Here is a 21,310-nt window from a genome sequence, read left to right on the forward strand (position 1 = left end):
CATAGTGCTCAGAGCCATGACTTTGTACACCTCAATGTAAGTCGAACCTTTCAACATAGATTTCCCATTACAAAGTCCGATTACTGCTTTTCTTCGGGTGGTGAAAATAATGCTGGTGCACTATACATCATATTATCACGGGCCGCCACCACCAACCTTTTCTGTTCCATACTAACTGGCTGGAAATGAAAGAATGACACGCCAGAAAACAGTAGACTTTTGGCCAAGTAGAAAAGTTACATTTCAATGGAAACTGAAATTCTAATGACATATATTTCTGTGTTATACTCTGCTGCGGAAATTGCGATGTATTTATGGACATACCTGCAGGATTCATTGTGTCTATCCCCTCCAACACTACTTCAGACATTAGTCGAATCCATGCCACGTCGAGTTGCGGCACTTCTGCGTGCTCGCGGGGGCCCTACACGATGTTAGGCAGGTGTAACAGTTTCTTTGGCTCTTCAATGTATAAGGGATACATTGCCGTTCTTCTCCCTTTGGTCCGAAGATATTGTTCGGCAAAGTAACTCGAGCAGTTATTTATCTTTGTATCTATTGCCTGTATTTTACTTTAAGGTAAATCAGAGTCAGGGAAGATAACTGTAAATGCTCTCATGTTCTTCATCAGTTTCTTGACCATCTACTAAAAAGGAAAAGAAGTCCATATTAGGCCATTCAAATAACATTTAGAAAGTAACTATCTCGTCACTTTAAATCTATTTGTTTTGTATAAAAGTTTCTAATGCCGAGCCATGACATCCTCGCTCCTTACCATGCTGGAGTGCCACTATTATCTTAACATTCTCTAAATGTATCTCTCACTTCTGTGGTTTTTGAACAGTGTATGTACCATTAGTAGTTGAAATTTATTTGATCACTCAAAGCATCATGATCCGTTATCTTTTTGCTGAGTTCGTGTTGCCCTATTACTCTACCTTCTGCTCATCCCATAAGTCGAATTACGTACACAAGGCATATAAGTAGATTGCTGTCTTTTAGTTTCACTTTCTACATTGTCCTACGGTTCACTTCCTGGTTTAGCACCGACGTTAAGACTATCGCGTTAAGTAGCCTAGACAGTTGTAGCAGTTGCGAGGCTGCTAGTCTGCTCCGGCCGTACCATCAGTGCCGGACAGCGCCGCTAAGCCTGCCGTCTGCAGATGTCGCTAAGTCCGGCCCTCAACTCCAAATAAACACGGCCGACGCTGCGCCGTAATAGAAATCAAGGCCCCGGATCCGCCTACGCAAACAGAGGCAGCGCGGGCGGCCCGCCATCTGCAGCCGGTGGTGGGACTCGTAGCCGATTGGCGTGCCTCTTTTGTTTTCTCACAAATAACAAGTATCTGCCGCAGCCGCGTCTCTTGGCTTCCCCTGTAATTTTATTGTCTTCCCAGGCATCTTGCACTTGAAAGGCAACACGAAAGGCCCCAAGAATAATACCGAGCGCTGCCTCCGATATCGATGCAGGGGAGGCAGAATTCGGTTGCGATACCTGTGCGTCAGAAAGATCTGAAGCGACGACGTTTTGTGCGACTGATGCATAAAAAATGAGGGTACCGTCCTTTCAGTTTGAAGCGTCTCGTTAGTGGAAAATTCTCTGTAAGTGATGCATAATCTCAGATATGGACAATAACCTAAACAGGAAGATATTGAAACTAAATCGTGCGGAAATGGAGCAATGTTGCATTTCATTATTCGTAACTGTTCATTAGACACGCTTATTTCTTCTCATGGTTAAGGAGCATTGTTCTCGATTGTTCATTCTAGATGCTCAGAAATGCTGCCGACTGCCGCCCCTCAGAATCATGTAGATAGCATGTAGAGGAACGTGCCATGTGTGAACGAGCACTGTCCTGTAGAAAAATTACAGGACGTGAAACTTACAAATTTAATTTTTTCTTGAGCTGAATTAAGTCGGGAGGTGAAACTCCTTAATCCAGTTCTGAAACCACTGAGCGAAACTGAAGTACTGTATCTTTGATTGACTTTATCATTACATTTCTGATCTACAGAATTGTTCCTGACAAATATAACTCAAACTTTTCCTATACATTTATTGTCCACAATATACAAGCGCAACGCAATTTGACTGAAAATAATTAACACAAAAGAATGGCCCTGAATCAGAAGAGATCCTAACAATAACCTATACATTTCATAAGACACTTACCTCACCAAAAAATCTTCATTACACGAACTAAAGCAATACAGCAAGCACCAATACAGCCAGCTAAATATAAGATTCTAACTACTGTAGGCTCTGACTACTAATAGGCATGTGATTAGCAATGGAAAGATTCTGTTGCAGAACAAACCATGTATTTAGCAAATTTTACCTTAATAATGTGACATCCAGTTCACAAAATTATATAATCGTCCGTGACTTCCAGTTCCAAATAAAATTATATAATCATCAACAACCTTGTATTTCCAGACCGTCCGGTCGCGCTAACACTTCAAACCTCTAACCTTCATCACTGCTAACTATAAAATTCCAACTTCCATCACTGTTTGCTATTCACCTCCATCTGTCAGTCTGACCAGCCACAGTCTCCTACAGAGGGTGCACAGCGCTGTCAGAGTTATTAATGCAGTCTATCGCGCTGCCAACATATAAACATATAAACAGGCTACTTACAGGCGGTATCAGGCGGTAACGCTTGAAGACACATGACATCCATGGTTTATCGTAGTGCTGTCAGATTTCCCTCATCACTATTCTCCGTGATCTGAAGTCATATCCGACGGTCCCGCGCAACAGGACGCCATTCCAAAATACTACAAGAATGTGACTTCTCTTAGGTTACCATCTTTCTCCAGAATGATGGTCATCCTGGGTAGTGTGATTAATCTATGAAAAAAAAAATGACATCCAGCCTTCATCAGCAATCCATTCGCTCCCAGACATGTTACCAACCCAATCGCAGGCGTTTCCTTCGTCCGGTTAAGCGGCATCTCCATGTACTTCATAGTGATCACTTGACATCTGATGCTGTTGACACCCCCGTGCGCTATCAGGCCTGGAAATAAGGGTAAACACGAACAAAACCAATTCACTCTGGTGGCCGATCCGCCTGTCACAGAGAATTGCAACTCCAATCATTTACATATCCACCGATGATGTGTATGTGTCTGCAGTTAGATTCACATCTGATCATGCCTTCTAGGTGCTTCACTTCCTTGTCAGTCATTCTACACGATGACAATGAACAGCTAATAAGGCTAGAAAAGGAGATAATGACCTTCTACCTTGGGGAGTTAGAACACTCTAATCGGAGGCGGTAGAGAGAGTTACGATGGGTGTAGGTATTAGAGAGCAGAAAAACTGAGTTCTGCAATAAATCTCAACTAGTAACACTGAATATATTTCAGAATTCACAAGAGGAGAAGATATATATTATGGAAAAGCCCAGGATATGCTGGAAGATTCCCACTGGATTACTTCAGGGTCACGCAGAGATTCCCAAGTCAGATGAGTATCTGATTTTAAGGTGCATCGAAGAGGAGACAGAGATTCGAATAAAAACTTAGTACTGTTGAAAACTGTAGAAGAAGAAAATGTTGAAATACATCAAACATATAAAACATGACGTAAGGAGCAACTGCTACTCTGAGATGAAAAGGTTCGTTTAAGAGGAAGGTTCGTGGCGTGTCGCGTCAAAGCTGTCACGGGAATGGTGATGAAAAAAAAAACTCTGTATTTCCTAAATGAAAGCTGGTCGATCTGTACTAAGAAATGGGCGCATCAAAGGGACGTATTGCTAGCAAATTTTAGAAAAAGTAATTGAAACATGTAAAATGTAATGCTTCTAGACACTACGCAAGTGTATATTCTCGCGTGGAAAAAATAGGGCCTTACAGATCAACGAGAAATAGTTACCAAATATTCAGCTATTGATCCAAAAACCTGAGGTGGTGAATTAGATGCTTGCCCATAGAAACATTTGGATAGCACTAGGAAAGATATCCTCCCAGCGTACGACACCTTCACGCTAGAGTTCATGATGGACGGTTCCCTGGTAGTCCTCGGTAAGGTACTTGAATTACTGCTCTGTGGTCACTCAATACAGCAGGTCCATAAAACAGGAGCGAACGTTTGTTTTGCGAAAGGGGATTTTTTTCTAAAGGATTATATTAATAAACTAATTATATTTTAAAAGAGAACACTTTTGAAGACAATAAATTACTTACTTTCTCGTAGCTGACGCACTTCATTATTTTATTTACTAAACTGATCAGAGCTGTGGTACTCAGAGAATATAATGTCAATATGCAACGATTACAGAAACCAAAAAACACTTGAAAGGTACTAAATACTTATAGAATTCTCTTATGATATACAGTGAGTAGCAGCTGAGCAAAGAGCAAATGGTGGAGTGGCCATATTAACAGACAGAAAAGGGGATGACAAGATGCTGTACTATACGCAAGTAAACAAAACGATGGTGACATTGAGATTGAAATTTGACAGAAGACATACAAGAGTTATGGGAGTCTACCCACTGAAGGAAGGAAAGAAGAAAGCTACATTTCTGTATTACTGTAAATTACAAAAACATCCGAATAAAATAAACAGTACTGACCATGCTATCTTGGCAGGAAAAGTAGAATGCAAGAATAAGTAAAGAAAGCATTCACTACTTAGTCGGCAACAATGGAGAGAATGTCATTAATAACAACGGAATAAAACTAAGAGTGTTTGCCACCTTTAAGGAACTGAAACTAACCAATATATATTTTTAAATGAAGACATGTATGAGTAAAGCTGCAGGATTACATGGAATTAACTCAGAATTGATAAAATATCGTCGGATGTTTCTAGAATTCCGAATGATCCGTCTCTATAGTATGTGTAGAGTTACAAGTGAAATACCAGAAGAATGAAGATCCACTAACGTGATTTCCTTGTTTATAAAGAAAGACATGCACTGATAAGCCAAAACATTATGACCACTGCCCACTGTGACGTTGGATGCCGTCTGGTGGCGTTGCGGTTACGGACGGGGGATCACCCTAGCGAAGATATGGCTGCAGATTGGGAAAGCGGCTTTGGAAAAGGTCAGATTATTATTAAGCAGAGGCTGTGAACGAGTATCTCGGAAACGTTGAAGACAGTTGAATGTTTATGTGCCACTGTCGTGAGCATCTACGGAAAGAGGTGGAAGGACAGTGATACTACCACTAGGAGATAATGGTTGGACATTAGACATCCACGACTCTTCACAGAACGTGGGGTTCGGAGGCTTGTCTGCTCTCTAAAATAGGGTAGATGGTGATCTCTGACATCTCTGCCGTAAAATAACAATACTGGTGCACACAAAAGTGTTTAGGAGCACGTCGTTCATTGTTGAACATGGAGCTCCGCAACAGACCACCCATACGTGTTCACATTTTGACCCAACTACATCGTCAATTACGATTGCAGTGCGCACGGGACCATATGGATTCGACCTTTGGTCAATGTAAACGTGTCGGTTCTTCTGGTGAATCACATTTTTGCTACACTATGTCGTTGGTGGTCTCCACAAACGCCGTCATCGAGGGGAATGTCGGCTCGAAACGTGCGGCACGCCTCGCACGCTGGCTGGTGGGAGCAGTATTATGCTATGGGAGACATTCTTCTACGCTTACGTGGTCCCTATGGTAGTACTCGAAGGCACGCTGGCAGCTACGAACCACCTGCACTCCGTCATGCTTGATGTCTTTCTCGATGGTGATGTCATCTTACAGCAGTATAATTATCCGTACCTCGGAGCCAGAACCGTGCTACGGTAGTTTAACGAGCATTATAGTAAAAAATAGTTGATGTCCAGCCGACGAGATTCTCCTGATGTTAATTCTATGGACTCCATGTAGGTGGCTATCGGGTGCCGCCCCGCGTACGCAAACCAGCTGCTCGTTATTTGCGCGAATCACATGACCTACGCGTAGACATTTAATGCCACAAACCTCCACAAACCTACCAACAAACTGTCGGATCCCTGATTCACAGAATGAGTGACGTATTTCGTTCCAGAGACGGACTAACAAGCTATTAAACAGGTGCTGATAATGTTCCTGTTCGTCAGTGTAACTTTCGAAGAAGAGAGAGACATAACTAAGGGGATTAATATTTGTCAACATATATGTTGTACGATAAGAGGAGCACTTAAGTGTAAAAGAAGATATACCCACATGAACTTTTATAAACATAAGGCACTACTGACAGTAATGTGAGGAGCAGAAATTTGGGCATTAAAATTGAAAGAGTTTAGACAACACGAAACATCAGAAACGAAGTTCCTTACTTCAGGGAAATACTGCACAAGAGAGGAAAAATGAGAAATGAAGAAATATGGGAAGTACTGCCAGTACAGTTATTAACTGAAAATGTAATCCATCGAAAGCAGGACTGGAAAGAGACGGTTCGCATGAATCAACTCAGAGAATCCCTTGACAACTATTGGAGTACAATCCTATTGGAAGGATGAGTGTGGCAAGTCCGAGGAAGACATCGTGAGCCTGGAACATGGTATAAGGCTTAATCTTGTCTTGGCAGAGGAAGAATATTCTGTACTTGGTTCCTACCACCCCAGAATTGATAAATGTAATGAATCTTAATTAGACTTAGTAGCATGTAGCACAACAAAATTATATCATCACAATAGTTACAACTGCTTAAAACCAGTCTGTAAGTAATTTGTCATAATTCCACGGACACTCACGTTTTGATAAATACGGTTACCCTAAGCGAGAAGCTACCCCACCAGACATCTGTTAGTGACGTTATGCAACTCACATTAAGCTACTGATTTCAGTTGCCTAAATTTTCCTATTATATTACTGGCTAAAGTAGCTTAATCTGTACGTTTATGGAAATATATTAATCTCCCTTTTTAGTTAACCTTCCGACAATCACGAGTAGTCAAGAAATTAGAATTTTTTACTCCCTTTATTATTATCTTCTTCAGGCACTTGATTAATCGAAAGTATTTTATTTTACACATTAGAAACCTAGATGTATTCTGCCTAAAACCAGTAACACCAGTGTACGGCTGACTGTGATTCGTTTCTTTCATTTTCGTCAACATCTGCGTTTCATAATTTGTAGCCTCTCCATTGCCGTCTCTCGTTGGAATACATGACCATCGTGCCTAGCCTGTGCTGTACGTTCTTTGAACGTCCCATGATGGTTTTACTCATAGGATGTGATATGTTGTTAAATTTCGTCACTGACAATATGACGCTTATTGTGAAAACTAGTTGCAATATGGCAAGAGATGTGTACCATGTTTTTCATGTTGTAAACTCTATGTCCTGGCATGTTTCGATCTTTGAGACCAACGCCTTCTGCCGCCAAGTTGAAGCAATACAGAAATACCCCCACCACAACCATCATATACGCCTCCCCTTCAAATGGTTCAAATGGCTCTGAGCACTATGGGATTTAACATCTGAGGTCATCAGTCCCCTAGAACTTAGAACTACTTAAACCTAACTAACCTAAGGACATCACACACATCCATGCCCGAGGCAGGATTCGAACCTGCGACCGTAGCAGTCAGATAGCTTAGGTATTTATTGTTACAGGTTCATTTGTTCCTGTAGTTTTCCATATTCAGATACGCTGTCAGATAGCTTACCCAAATGTTAATTTTATGTTATGCATTTGGCGATCTATTGAGGTCCTAAATGACAGTGAAAATGACACTCATACAACACGCACAGTATTATGCAGGTTAGATTCCGTTTACTGATATCTCAGGTTACTTATTGAGCCCATTTTCACACACGAACATAGGCAATATTGGTTGTAGCTGCGTTACACATAGTTGTTGTAGGTACGATACAACGGAAGATATTCAATCGGGATTGTGAGTGGTATAGTTACTATCAATTTGCCTACCAGCTGTAACGCAACATGGGGAACAAAACAAATGCTGCTTTTTAGGTACTGAAGCGGTTTAGGTAAATTATTCTCCGAAGAAATATGTAAGGCAGCTACACGAAGATCGGCTCTTCGTAAAGGAATCTTTGTCTCCGCTTAGTGAAGTGTTACATTTCTCGATTTGCTTGAAATATTCACTATAGAGAAGCCTGACCATCAGTTGCGACATTTCCTGGACGAGGAATCCATGACTGCTGGAACATTACTGCCACGCGATAAGTGAGTGCGTCCATGTGAGAGCAGCTAGCGTCCACCATTTGTTTGTGACAGAGATGAGTGCATTCGATTTAGTGGAACGACCCGCCGCGGAGGACGCATGGCCGCCATTACCGTGACCGTCGAGTCCTGCTGGCTTAATGTCCGCCAGGACTCATCCCTCATGAATAATTAAAGTCGTCACCGCGTCTTGTGCACCGCCTTTTTGTTGGACAACTAATATCCTCACACATGTTGCCCCAGTTTAAAGACTAAACGTACTGCAATTATAACGGTGCAAACGTTACCTGGCATCTCATGGCATGGCGTGCTGTACGTTACCAGTTAAAACTTGTAGGTATTTCTGGTCGAGGCACTGGGCGGTCCAGTGCTCAGTGTTCAAGAATGGTAGTGCAGTAGAGAAAAATTATCTGATAGAGCGGAATTATTATTCAAAGTCTTGCAGTTTTGTCTGTATAATCTTCTGTGTATTTTTATGGAAGAGAAGTATTTCTTAGGTTCAAACTTAATAAAAAGTGAGCTGTACAAAGATTTAGAATCGTATCTTCAAAATTTTAATTTCAATATATCTTAAATAACCAGAGATGCGTATTTCCATTTAAATAAATTAATACTATATAAACTGCCATTGTATCTGTACATTGTCAGTCAGTTTTATACTACTGCGTGAAATTTAATACTACTGCAAGGGATTCGAGAGTGTTCTATTAAATTCCGTGTGTGCCTACCGATTTCACTTACATCCGTGTAACTTTGACCATAAGAGTGTTACCAAATATTTAGAAAGGTCTTCAGACTTTGTAAAGACCGATGACTGGTTACCATACAAGTCACCTCTATTGTCACAGTCTTAAAAAAGAAGTTTAAAGTGCAAAACGCCTACGAGAGTGCCAGTTTGATGAGGCTACATCCGGTAAAACAACTCCTTTGATGTAAACTACTTCAGCATTAACTTATGTTCGTTCTTCGGCGATTCAGCATTCCACATCCTATCTGTCCGTGCAACTGTCTACATTTTGTTTAACACTGCATCTTATAAGCTCCAATTCTCTTCTGTTCCACGTTTACCATTGTCCAAGTTTCACAACCATACCATACTGTGCTTCAAATGTACATTTCTGGCCAGGAATTCTCTTTCTGCCAGTGCTAGAGTGTACTTCTTATGTCCTCCTTGCACCGTCAATCATGGGTTATTTTTGCTGTCTAAGGAGTAGAATTTCTTAACTTGATCTGCTTCATGATCCCCAGTTCTGATGTTAACTTTTCGTTGTTTTGATTACTGCTACATCTCATTCCTTTCGTCTTTCTGCGATTTATTCTCAATCCATATTCTATACTCGTCAGACAGTTCATTCCATTCAACATAGTCTATAATTCTTCATTACTTACACTGAGGACAGCAATGCCATTAGCGAATCTTATCATTGGTATCCTTTCCGCTTGAAATTTAATCCAGTTTTCGAACCATTGTTTTATTTCTGTCGGTGTTCCATCGTGCAGAGAGTGTAGCAAGAGCAAAGGACTGCGTCCCTGTCTTACACCCCTTTTAAACCGAGCTCTTCGTCCTTGGTCTTTTAATCTTATTGATCCCTCTTGGTTCTTATAAATATTGTAAATTACCCGTCTTTCTCTCTATCCTGCTCCTCTTCTTCTTATAATTTCGAATATCGTGCACAACTTTACATTGACGAAGGCTTTTTCGAGTTCGACAAATCCTATGAATGTGCTTTGATTTTTCTTCGTCTAGCTTCCATTGTCAGGCGCAACCACAGAACCGCTTCTATGGTGTATTTCCCTTTCCTAAAGCCAACCTCGTCGTCATGTAACAGATCCTCAATTGTCTTTTAGTTCTCCTGTATAGTATTCTTGTCAGCAACTAGGACATGATCTTTTAAGTCGATTGTGCAATATGAAACTTCCTGGCAGATTAAAAATGTGTGGTCGACCAAAACTCGAACTCGGGATTTTTCCGAGTGAATGTATCGTCCCGACTGTGCAGTAGTTCTCGTACTTTCCTGCCATTGCTATTTTCCGAATTGACTGGTTGATATTTTTCCGGAAGTCTGATGATTCATCGCCAGTCTCATAGATTATACACACCAACTTGAACAGTCGCTTGTTTGCCACTTCCTCCACTGATTTTAGAAAATTTGATAGAATGTTATGCATCCCATCTCCCTTATTTGACCTCAAATCTTCCAGAATTATTTTAAATTGTGACTTTAATATTTGATTTCCTATGTCTTCCTTATCGACTTGAACATCCCCTGATATCTGACTCCGGTAAACTCTACAAATTCCCTAAAATCCTGGAAATACATGCACTCTACCTTGCCTTCCACGTCCGTCTACCTCCTCAATTCGCATCGTGTACCAACTCTTCCACATCCAACACACTTTCCTTTTCGTGGAGCACCTTTCTATACTAATCTAAAGCCCAATACCCTCACCCAGTATCCAAACAACTAATGATAAGTACCCTAGTGTGCCACTGGATTCATATCCCACCTTCCATGCACTTTCCGTTCCAGATGGAACCTCAACCAACTCCCACAACCCAAAGACGAACTCTGTTCCAAAATATACCTTCTTTCTAGCTGTAGGCACAACATTCCGCCTCACACCATCATTCCAGTTTTCTCCCTACCTCTTGATCAACCTTTCTAAATTTAGTCCCTACCAGCTGCTCCACAGGGCTGCATAGTCATATAATTCCATCATACCCATCACTACCTCTATACGTCATCAGTATTATCATTATACCGTAACATCACTCACATTATCATCACTGTTTATATTTTAACTGTAATTTAAAACCATCTATAAAGTTTTAAGAAATCATCGACATTGTCGATCAAGGTCGATTATGAAAAACGTTCGTTTGTCACTTCTTCGTGCAAAAGTCGTAAATATTGTGCACCAATGCCTTTTTAAAATAATCGTGTATTGCCGTCGGTTTTCATGTAGTTTTAAACACATTTTCTGTTTGTGTAACCTTTGAGCAGTTTTATTCGCTGCTAGCCAACCCCATAGAGGGGAATAGAAATAATAATAGAAAGGAAACGGCTTTTGTATTACTTATCACCACATCAAGGAATGTCCCAGGGCCTTTCACAAAACCCTATATATCATTTGCAATGTCACAGAGCAGTGGAAAAGGTCTATCCCGCTTCCTGAAACCTCATCCTATCCACCTATCAGCCTTACCTCAGTTTTCAGCAAAATCCTTGAAATCCTCATGAATCCGTCAACACCTAGAAACCAGTCTGAAAAACAAAGTGTGGCTTTCATCTCAACTGTTCCATCGACGACCATCTTATTTACCCTACTCGCCTTATCTTCCACGAGATAAATAAATATAAATCCGCCGTATTTGTCTTCGTCGCTATCCATGACGCCTTCAGCTGGGTATGTCTTCCTCGACTGGTCTTCAAGCAGTACACCTATGCGCTCCCTATTAACTATATCTGCTTCTTAGCATTCTCCCTTCACCATCACTCTACATATATATCACAGTCAACCACAACTGTCCTTTCATTCTTCCTTTACACCCTGCACATGTAGACATTCCAAAATCTCCCACCCCCCTCCCCACCACACACAACACACACCTGTCTCTTGCAATATTCTGACGACACCACCTAAGTAGCCAATCATTATATCCTTCAACTCTTCCGTGCTTCCCTCCAGCACCACTTTACTCTCCTGGTCGAGTGGTGTAATACGTGTAAACGTCAAGTAAATCCACAGAAAAGATACCGTTTTCACCTCAACACTCGGCGTTTGCGTTGTCTAATTACCATCCCCCGGAGTACAGCCATCCCAACCCTCCAAGAACCACAGTTAAGTGTTTAGGACTAACCATCGACAGGAAAGTAACAAGGAACGCTTTTTCCTTATCATTCAACCCGAAGTCCAATACCGACTACAAGAACTAAAACTAATAATAAGCTGCATTTTGGGTCTACATCCTTTTATATTGCCCCTTGCATTAAAAATGGATGTGGCTCATTAAGTTGTTACGTCGAATTCAAAGTTACAGACGTATAAATGTAATCCACGGAAGTATTCTTAAATTGTAAAATTAAATTAACTGCGTTAAAAATTAGAACTTCTGTATCCGGTTTCCAACAACGTAGCAGTACAGCGCAGTGAGTGTGTATTGTGCATCACGGTCTAACGACCGGATCGTAGCAAGTAACGCCGGACAGTGTGGTTTTATTACTCCACAGCGTACCCTCTTTAAGGGCAGCAATAACTTCATGTCCAGCTTTACGACTATGGGGCGGTCAGCCGGCCGCGACGGGAGGGAAATGCGAGTCTATGCTGACTCCGTACAGTCGTCTGGGCGTGAAAACACACTGCCTCTAGCGGACGTACGCTGTGCGCATCTAGGGACGCTGCCAATTTCCTCTGTCGCACTGTGCACGCCTACGTTAAGTTAATATAACTGCAGACGTTATCTCTTTGCACATTCTGTAGACGATCTTGCGTGCCGGTAATCCTACTGTTCTCCATACCGTATAATTACAGAGGCCGGATTATACTGAGGAAGCAATAAAGCTGATTGAAGATGAGAAACAGCGTATCTCCTTTTATTGCTAAACAAAACAGAAGCAGGGTGAGTAGAACTTAACGTCCCTCCGACGCAGAGGTCGTTGAACACAAGTTCGCATTGGAGAAGGAAATCCACACTGTCGACCACCACCGAATGCAAGTCCAGTTTAAAGCGCCACCTCACTGAGTTTCCATGCAGAGTCTCGATAAAATGTTCTTCGACGTGTAGAACTGTGCGTCTGAGCTTCGGTGTCAATGATGGTATCTCACATAGGCAAGCAATACAACTCCTTGTATCGTAGCGCTGGATGCCATCATTTTCAATAACTATAGCCTTCTGGTGTTTGTTAAGTGAACTCTGAGTGGAGCTGGTTACCCTGCGAATATCATTTAGCCTACAGTGTTGCAAATCCTCAACAGGGTAGAGACAGAGGTTTGAAAAGCGAAAACAAATATTAACACTTTATTGACACTCAGTAGCCCAATACACCCAAAATAACATTAGCTGAACAGTCACACCGTACTGTAACAAGATAATTAATACTTTTGAAAAGCTTCTCAAAATCAAATTGGGTTATACTCGTACAACAATTAACTTTTGGCCATTAAAATTTAAATTAAGCTCAAGTTTCTATAAAACCTCTTCAGGAGATACAAATAGAAAACCTTTCTCTATCAGTGTAAGGGCATTTAATATGTACCCCATGTCCGTTACCGCCTTGTGTGCTCAAAATTTCCCCAGCTTTTAATACAAATATTAACTTGCAGATCATACGAATTTAAGGAAAACTAGTCAAATACGATTCTTACACAATCACATACATAGTTTCTTACATTCTTATATGTTACGTCTCACATACTTTATTATGGTCTACCTGAACAAATGATTAAGCACAGATTCCCACCCCTTTGACCGGTCACTCTCCAAAATTACTTATGCCACCTCTGTATGGCCTCGACATCAGCGAATAGACTGCAAGAGACAAGTCAGTTCGCTGTTGCGCAAGGTGTTATAAGTTTAAATTTTTGCAAATGATAGCCCTAGTGGCTTGAAACTCTTTTTCACTATACCTCCACACTTCTAACAGAAACACATTCATAACACAGTCCTACCGATCTTTTCCAACATGATCACTTTACTTGCCTGACCTTAAACCTGAAACCGTCTATTTGGGTGATCAAGAGGTCTCAGAAATTCCAAAGGTTGACAAACCATACATCAGTCTAACGTAGTCAATCCAATCTCTGTCTTGCTCGTCATCCCTGCCTGCTGGCTCACTCCATATGCTCTTTTATCGTTGCGCATGCGACGGAACCCGCCCCTCACTGACGAGAGACCACTCTCCTGTAATCCAGCGATCATATTCCGTATTTCGCACTCCACAGTGAATGATTTTTAGAGAAAGTAGTTGGAGATGCCTCAGATATGCGAAAAAGAAAAAAAAAAAAAGGTTGCCTCTACCATATACATAGTTTAGATCCTACTGCATTGCATTGCATTTTAGGTTTGATATTATGCTGAGGTAATTGCGAGCAGGTTCATAGCAGTGTATATACAGTGTTTAGTAAATGTAAATAAATCTCCATTAACTGTAGAATCAATTATCTATGTATTCAAATTTCCCACTAGTGCAGCAAAAAGAGGATTTTCTAAAGAGATAAATGAAGATAATCAAGAAATGTGAGAACTGAGTTTTGTAAGGTCAAGTGGAAAGTATTCTAGAAAAACATATTGCAGCATTAGAGCTAGTGCAATGTTTATTTCACAGCAGGCCAGCCTGCAGTCCCCAGGTACAGCCATGTCTGCCTACAACCCCAGTATCCACAGCTAGTAGGCAGTGACCTAAGCCTCCAGAGATGGCAAAGGTGCGATAAATACCGCCAATATGGGCAGGGGAGGTCTGGCAGTGGCACAATCTACCGCTCTTCAGCGAAACTATTTTACAAAATACATAAAATGGGAACACTTACAATAAGTGGGCGATATGAGTGGAACATAAAAAACTCGGTAGATGGAGATGATAGGAGTTAAAATATACACTAATACGGGGACATGCACAGGGGGACAGTTAAAGAGTCAACAGAAAGTTAAAAGAACACAGCTGGCAAGTCGTTGTGCACTTAAAATCACTGGAGTGAAACTCAAGTTAAAAGGCAGCCGTAGTACAAAAATAACATGAACAAACATGGACTACATACAGGCCTAGCACCCAATTAACACATTACTTGATGACACTGTATAATGACACCAAACGCAACACTAATGCAGTACACTTGATAATGAAGGAAAACCTGGGAGGATCTGCCAGGGGGTGGGGGACAGGGAAGAAGGGAAAAGGAGGCTAGAAGGAGGGGAGAGAAAGAGGTATGAGGTGGCGGGGGCTGGAGAGGGAAGGGATAGGAGAAGAAAGCAGCTGAGAGGGGGTGGAGGGACTGAGGCGGAAGGAGGAAAATTCGCTCTGGGAGAAGGTGGGGAGTGCAATAGGGGGGCCCTGGGGAGGGGTGTGGGGGACTATACCAGGTTACAGTTGGAACGCCGGCTGGAACTGCGCGACCGCTACTGTCGCAAGTTCGAATCCTGCCTCGGGCATGGATGTGTGTGATGTCCTTAGGTTTAGGTTTAAGTAGTTCTACGTTCTAGGGGACTCATGACCTCAGAAGTTAAGTCCCATAGTGCTCAGAGCCATTTGAACAATTGGAAGGTAGAGTAGATGTCACGGCGAAGTTCAACATCTGGGAGGGGGAGGTGCTGGAAATTGCCCTGATGAAGGAGATGGAGAGCGTGAAGGTGGAGAGAGGGTGAGGTACAACGATAGTGGCGCAGCAATGGGCGGGGGTGGCGGGAGAGAAAGGAGGATCAATTCTGCAGACAGAGTAAAGGAAGCGGAGATATTGGAGGAAAGGGAGGAGATGGTGGAAGGGGATAAGGTCATGCAGGAGTCGTGTGGGGAGAGGAAGGTGGATACGGAATGCAAGTTGGAGCACGTGACGTTCTAGGATTTGGAGGGCCTTGTAATAGGATAGAGAGTCAGGTAGGCGGTGTCATCAGCATATTGGAGGAAGTGGACAGGTGGGGGTGGTCAGGAGCCGGGCCACTCGTTGAATTATAAACAAAGCGTGGTAAAACGTGGACGAGAAAGCACACCACGATATGGGTTCCCACATGTGGGCTGTCTGGAGAAACAGTGCTTGTGTTGATGGTACGATCTCCGGAGTCGTTAGGCTGTGTCATATTCAGTCATAAAACTGCTTCACTGCTCCACATTTTGACACTTCTGCTAGGATTTTCTTCAGGATTAAAATCGTGTCCCTGGATGACTTTACACTGCGCAAAGACAGTATAACGTTTTCCTATAAAGGACTACTATACCGCACTATATCGTTGAAGTGGCTTTTGTAAAACTTTTCAGGGTCTTTTGGTGGACCGCTGCCATTGGATGAATATTGAAAGAAGATAGTTACGGTGGTGATGATCCAAAATATTATTGTTATCGTGCCACTTTCGCTGTTTCCTGGTACCTACATTAGGTAGCCGTCATCTCCAATGAAACTTTACTTATTTTACGGTATTTGGGCTGGCCCATGGACTTTTCCTTGAATATTGTTTTCTCTGGCTATCACGCATATGTCCTTAAAACCATTACCTGAAAGAAAAACAATGAGTGTACTTCCATCACTCACTGCTAGATAGCTCTATAAAAGAAAACAGTCCCTTAATTCCTACCTTGCTTCCTTGCCAAACTCTGCACAACCTCAGAAGAGCAATGCAAAACAAGCGCAGGGGATGGTTCAAATGGTTCGAATGGCTCTGAGCACTATGGGACTCAACATCTGTAGTCATAAGTCCCCTAGAACTTAGAACTACTTAAACCTAACTAACCTAAGGACAACACACACATCCATGCCCGAGGCAGGATTCGAACCTGCGTCCGTAGCGGTCGCGCGGATCCGGACTGAGCGCCTAGAACCGCTAGACCACCGCGGCTGGCAAGCGCAGGGGAACCTAAGTTATTGTGTACTGAGAAACATTGAGGCAGACTATCAAAACTCGAATGGACCGATGAAACATTCGATCTTAATCCCATACAAACTGTCTCGGCTGATATCTGCAACAACGGGTGTGACCTAGCGATCTACGACAACCCCTCCCCCTCCCCCCCAGCAACTCGGCCGCGCTACGGGACTATCTACTTCTATTTCTACATGACTACTCTGAAATTCAGACTTAAGTGCCTGGCATAGATGTTTCTTGGAACCACCTTTAGACTTATCCTCTATCATTCCACTCCCTAAAAGCGCATGCGAAATATGAACATTTCGATCTTCCTGTACGAGCACCAATTTCTGTTATTATAATGTGATCTCATTTCTCCCTATGTAGTATGGCGACAATAGAATATTTTCGCCTTCAGAGGAGGACGATGGTGAACGAAATTTCGTGAAAAAGCCTCAACATAACGGAAAACGCATTTTTTTTAATGATTGCCATATCAGCTCGTTTGTCGCATCCGTCACACTCTCTTCTACTTCGCGAAAATACAAACCAGGCTGCCCTTCTTTTGACTTATCCAATGTCTTTCCTCAGTACTATCTGGTAAGGATTCAATACTGTACAACAGTACTCTAGCAGAGGACACTCAAGCGTAATGTAGGCAGTCTCTTAGGGACAACTGTTGCATCTTCAATGCGCTCTGTCAGTGAAACACAGTCTTTTGTTTGCCTTTCGCACAACATTGTCTATGTGGTCGCTCCAAGTTAAGTTGCTAGTAATTGTAATTCCTATGAATTTAGCTTAACTTACAGCCAATAAATTCGTGTGATTCAAGTGAACGAAATTTAACGGATTTTTTTTCGTACTTAGGTGCATTACCTCACACTTTTCCTTATTCAGGAACAAGTGCCACTTTTCGCAGTATATACATATCGTTTCTAAGCCTTTTATCGATTGGTTTTCATCATCTGATGGCTTTACTAGAAGTTAAGTGACAGCATAATCTGTAAACAGTCTAAATGTTAATGATCATTAATGGGTGAATGGTTATCTCGGGAGTGATTTGGAAATAGAAAGTGGGGGAAGTTAGCCAATGTGAAACTCTGCAATGTACTGTAAGTTCCGTGTGCCCCAAAATTTTTCCGGACCGCCACCCAATTTACTTAAAATTGGGAATATTTAATCGGTGAACTGGTAAGCATAACTAACGTGTTAATATTAATAAAGAGGTCCAAGTGAATATATGGAATGAGCATATGGGAACAATTTACGTTCAACCTTTAAATGAAATAGTTCAGAGCAACCAGGAGCTTAAGCCTCAACAAAAAGAATTATATAATCAGACAAAGTCTACAAATATAAATCCGGCCTTTTGATCTTCAGAAATGCCAGATGGGATGTATTAAAATAATCTTACAGAAGGGAAGGGTTCAAAATGGTTCAAATGGCTCTAAGCACTATGAGACTTAACATCTGAGGTCATCAGTCCCCTAGACTTAGAGCTACTTAAACCAAACTAACCTAAGGACATCACACACATCCGTGGCCGAGGCAGGATTCGAGCTTGTGACTGAAACGGTCGCGCGGTTCCAGACTGAAGCGTCTAGAACCGCTCGGCCACAGCGGCCGGAAGGGAGGAGTTTTGTCTAAGAAACAGTCATCACAGATTGACGTAATTTATTAAAATAATACATCAGATTAAACAGTCACAAAATAATTCTGAACTATGGTATGTCTTTGCCCGTTATGTAATTAATTAACTCACGAATATTATTACTATATTGAGTGCTGTGTCACTTTGCGGTGATAAACGTAAAGGATATCTTCGGTGCGCATGGGAACAGTTCGCACAAACATACACGATTCACACACAGTAATAGAGATAAAAAGAAATTTGTCTACCACAGTAAGTAAGTGGCTCCGAGATTTATCCCTATCGCTATAATTGAATTATCGTGAATAAGGATACTATGGAGCTCTTTCCGACAAAGAAATTTATCTGCGTCACCTTGCACATCAAACAAAGCTACGCTGGCGTGGAACACCCGCAAATGTCGTGAATATTAATGAATTAAGCAAAATTATTAAGCCTCGTGAAAACTTCAAGAACACAAATGTAAATCGTATAGACACAACTAGCAATAAAATATCACTCCGAATCAAGGATAAAACTTATTCAAGGTGGTGCGGAAATTACACCACTTTGATATTACCACAGCATGGTATGAAAAAAACCTATTTAACCTCAAAATTGAAACGAAATGAAAAGTAAAAGAATAAAACACATACACACGAGAAAAGTTCGCACATCCAGTCCAGTTAAAAGAAAAGCCAGACAGCTGAATTTAAAACCTGTGCTGGAGTACGGAACATTCTACACCCCATGTCCTGCTTACACAAAGCGAGAACCGGAAAAAACTTACTACATACAGAAAAATATACTCTGAAAAATGTAAGAATTTGATTACCGGACTTACAAATGAACTAACAGATCAAACGTATCAATCAGTTGGAATAACTACACACCATCGAACACCAACACACCCGCCAGTGCCAAGTCGCTCTTAAGAGTACCGTCTTCACTCACCAAAGGTCCAGTCCCAAGTGCTGTGCTGAGAGCACACTCTCCCTACAACGAACTTCCCCCAAGTAGGCGGAAGACTCCAAATTAACAGCTGTCGAATAACTATCGAAAGTGTTCAAATCTCTTTGCCTTGATTGAGAGAGCTACGTTGGCTACATTGTTGCTACCACAGCAGACAGCCAGATGCTGTACTATTACCACATATAAAACAAATTCAACATGCACACTCATTCATACAGATGATAAAGAGAGAAAAGAAATTTGGGAGCACAAAATGTAGGTAACGTACATAGGATTAGATGCTTACTGGAAAAAATAATACTTTAATGTAATTGTGTACCACTGAATGGGGACAAACACAAAGTACAAAACTAAGTTTCAATTAATTGAGCGTGGCAGCACGAAACACAAGTTAAGTAGTATGAAACGAATCTAACAGAGACGTTTCAAGAGGGTTGCTCGGATTGTTTCCTGAACTGTTTGTATAGGGTGTAAAGGTTATAAGTGCTGGTGTACTGAGCAATATTACACTAGTAATCTCATTTCCACACTAATAATTGTAGCTACTACAAATCGTATGTTTTTAGTCTGGGTAGTACCTCTAATTACATGTGGCAAGAGCAAGCCGTTAATATTAATTTTCCCCTGTGCAGTTTTAAGATATCGAAGTGTTGACGCATGATGATAAGACGATTAGTCTATACCGGGAAGGGTAGGCAACGTAGTGGTGCCGTTACAGCAGTGCAGAAGACATCAGGTTGTGAAGTTTGTGACCTGTTTGTGGGAAGTCTCTTAGACACACGAAAGAAAATACCAAGACATTGATGTGTGTACATATAAAGGTACTACGTACTACACTCATACCCGTTACATCGTGCACCGATTATGAACGACAGCCGGCCTTTAACACTTTCTTGGGGAAAGCCAGATATCACTTCTTTCTCGACGAGTTTTCGTCGATTGCTAAGTACTGCGACCTTTACGACAGGCAATCACGAACCCAGTCGCACATATGAAGCGACACTCCACAGGCACGCAATTTCCGTGGAACGGTGTCAGAAGCCTTCATTAATTATGAATTAGTGGCTTTAGCTGGATGTGATACATAATATGGACTCTCTTCGTCGCTGAGCTGAGACCATTATCAAGGGTAAATGCAGTGTTACATTGTATAAGCGCGATGTCTCTTGAGGCCGACTTATTTTTTCTCTATTGTGCTTATAACCACTTTTAGACAATTTTCATCCATGTACGTATTTTCACATTGTCTGAATGTTTCAGTTACTGACGCATGACATTTAAAATTTCGGCATCTTCAGATCGGTTACCACTATGTGCTTTCGTTAATTGCACAAGAAAATGTTAGGCTCATGGTGCAATCTATACACTATTCGCAGCTACTTATCCACAACTCGTGCACTGCACGACTCCGACTGGTGTCAGATTGGCCTACACCAGATTTCATGGCAGTTTGTAGGCATGCTGACGCGACAGCCTCAATTACCAGCAGTCAGTGACTTACCACACGAACAATGAGAAGCCCTACGGTAACCACTAGGATCGAAATATTATCTTTGCACAGGCGCACAGGACGCCATTCTCTTACCTTGTCTGTTACCCCTCTGACAGAGACGATAGTACGAGCCATTCGGTGAGATATTAATTAAGAAACACTTCCGAGCACTTCCTGCAGCAGTGTTGCGGGCAATACCTCCATGTGTAGCAAACAAGCTGGCTAGAGTTCTTGGGATCTTTGAAATATTTGTGAGACGAACGGTTTACTTGCGAGAAAATCTGCTGATGTCAACAAGAGATAAGACGCTGATAAGCGCCAGCCCAAAGTAAACAGTCGATTTCATGCCACGCGGAAGGGGAACGGGAGAATTGGACTGATTACGTGCAATATACTTAACAGTAAATCACTGCTCTTTCATTAAACATTAAACTCTGTAAATGATAATTAAAATTGTTATGCTGGCCAGCCTTTTTGGCTCCAAAGAGGGAATTAGACAGTTAACGTATGAGAACACGT

This window comes from Schistocerca americana, chromosome 1 (genome assembly GCF_021461395.2).
Source record: "Schistocerca americana isolate TAMUIC-IGC-003095 chromosome 1, iqSchAmer2.1, whole genome shotgun sequence".
NCBI classification, from domain to species: domain Eukaryota; kingdom Metazoa; phylum Arthropoda; class Insecta; order Orthoptera; family Acrididae; genus Schistocerca; species Schistocerca americana.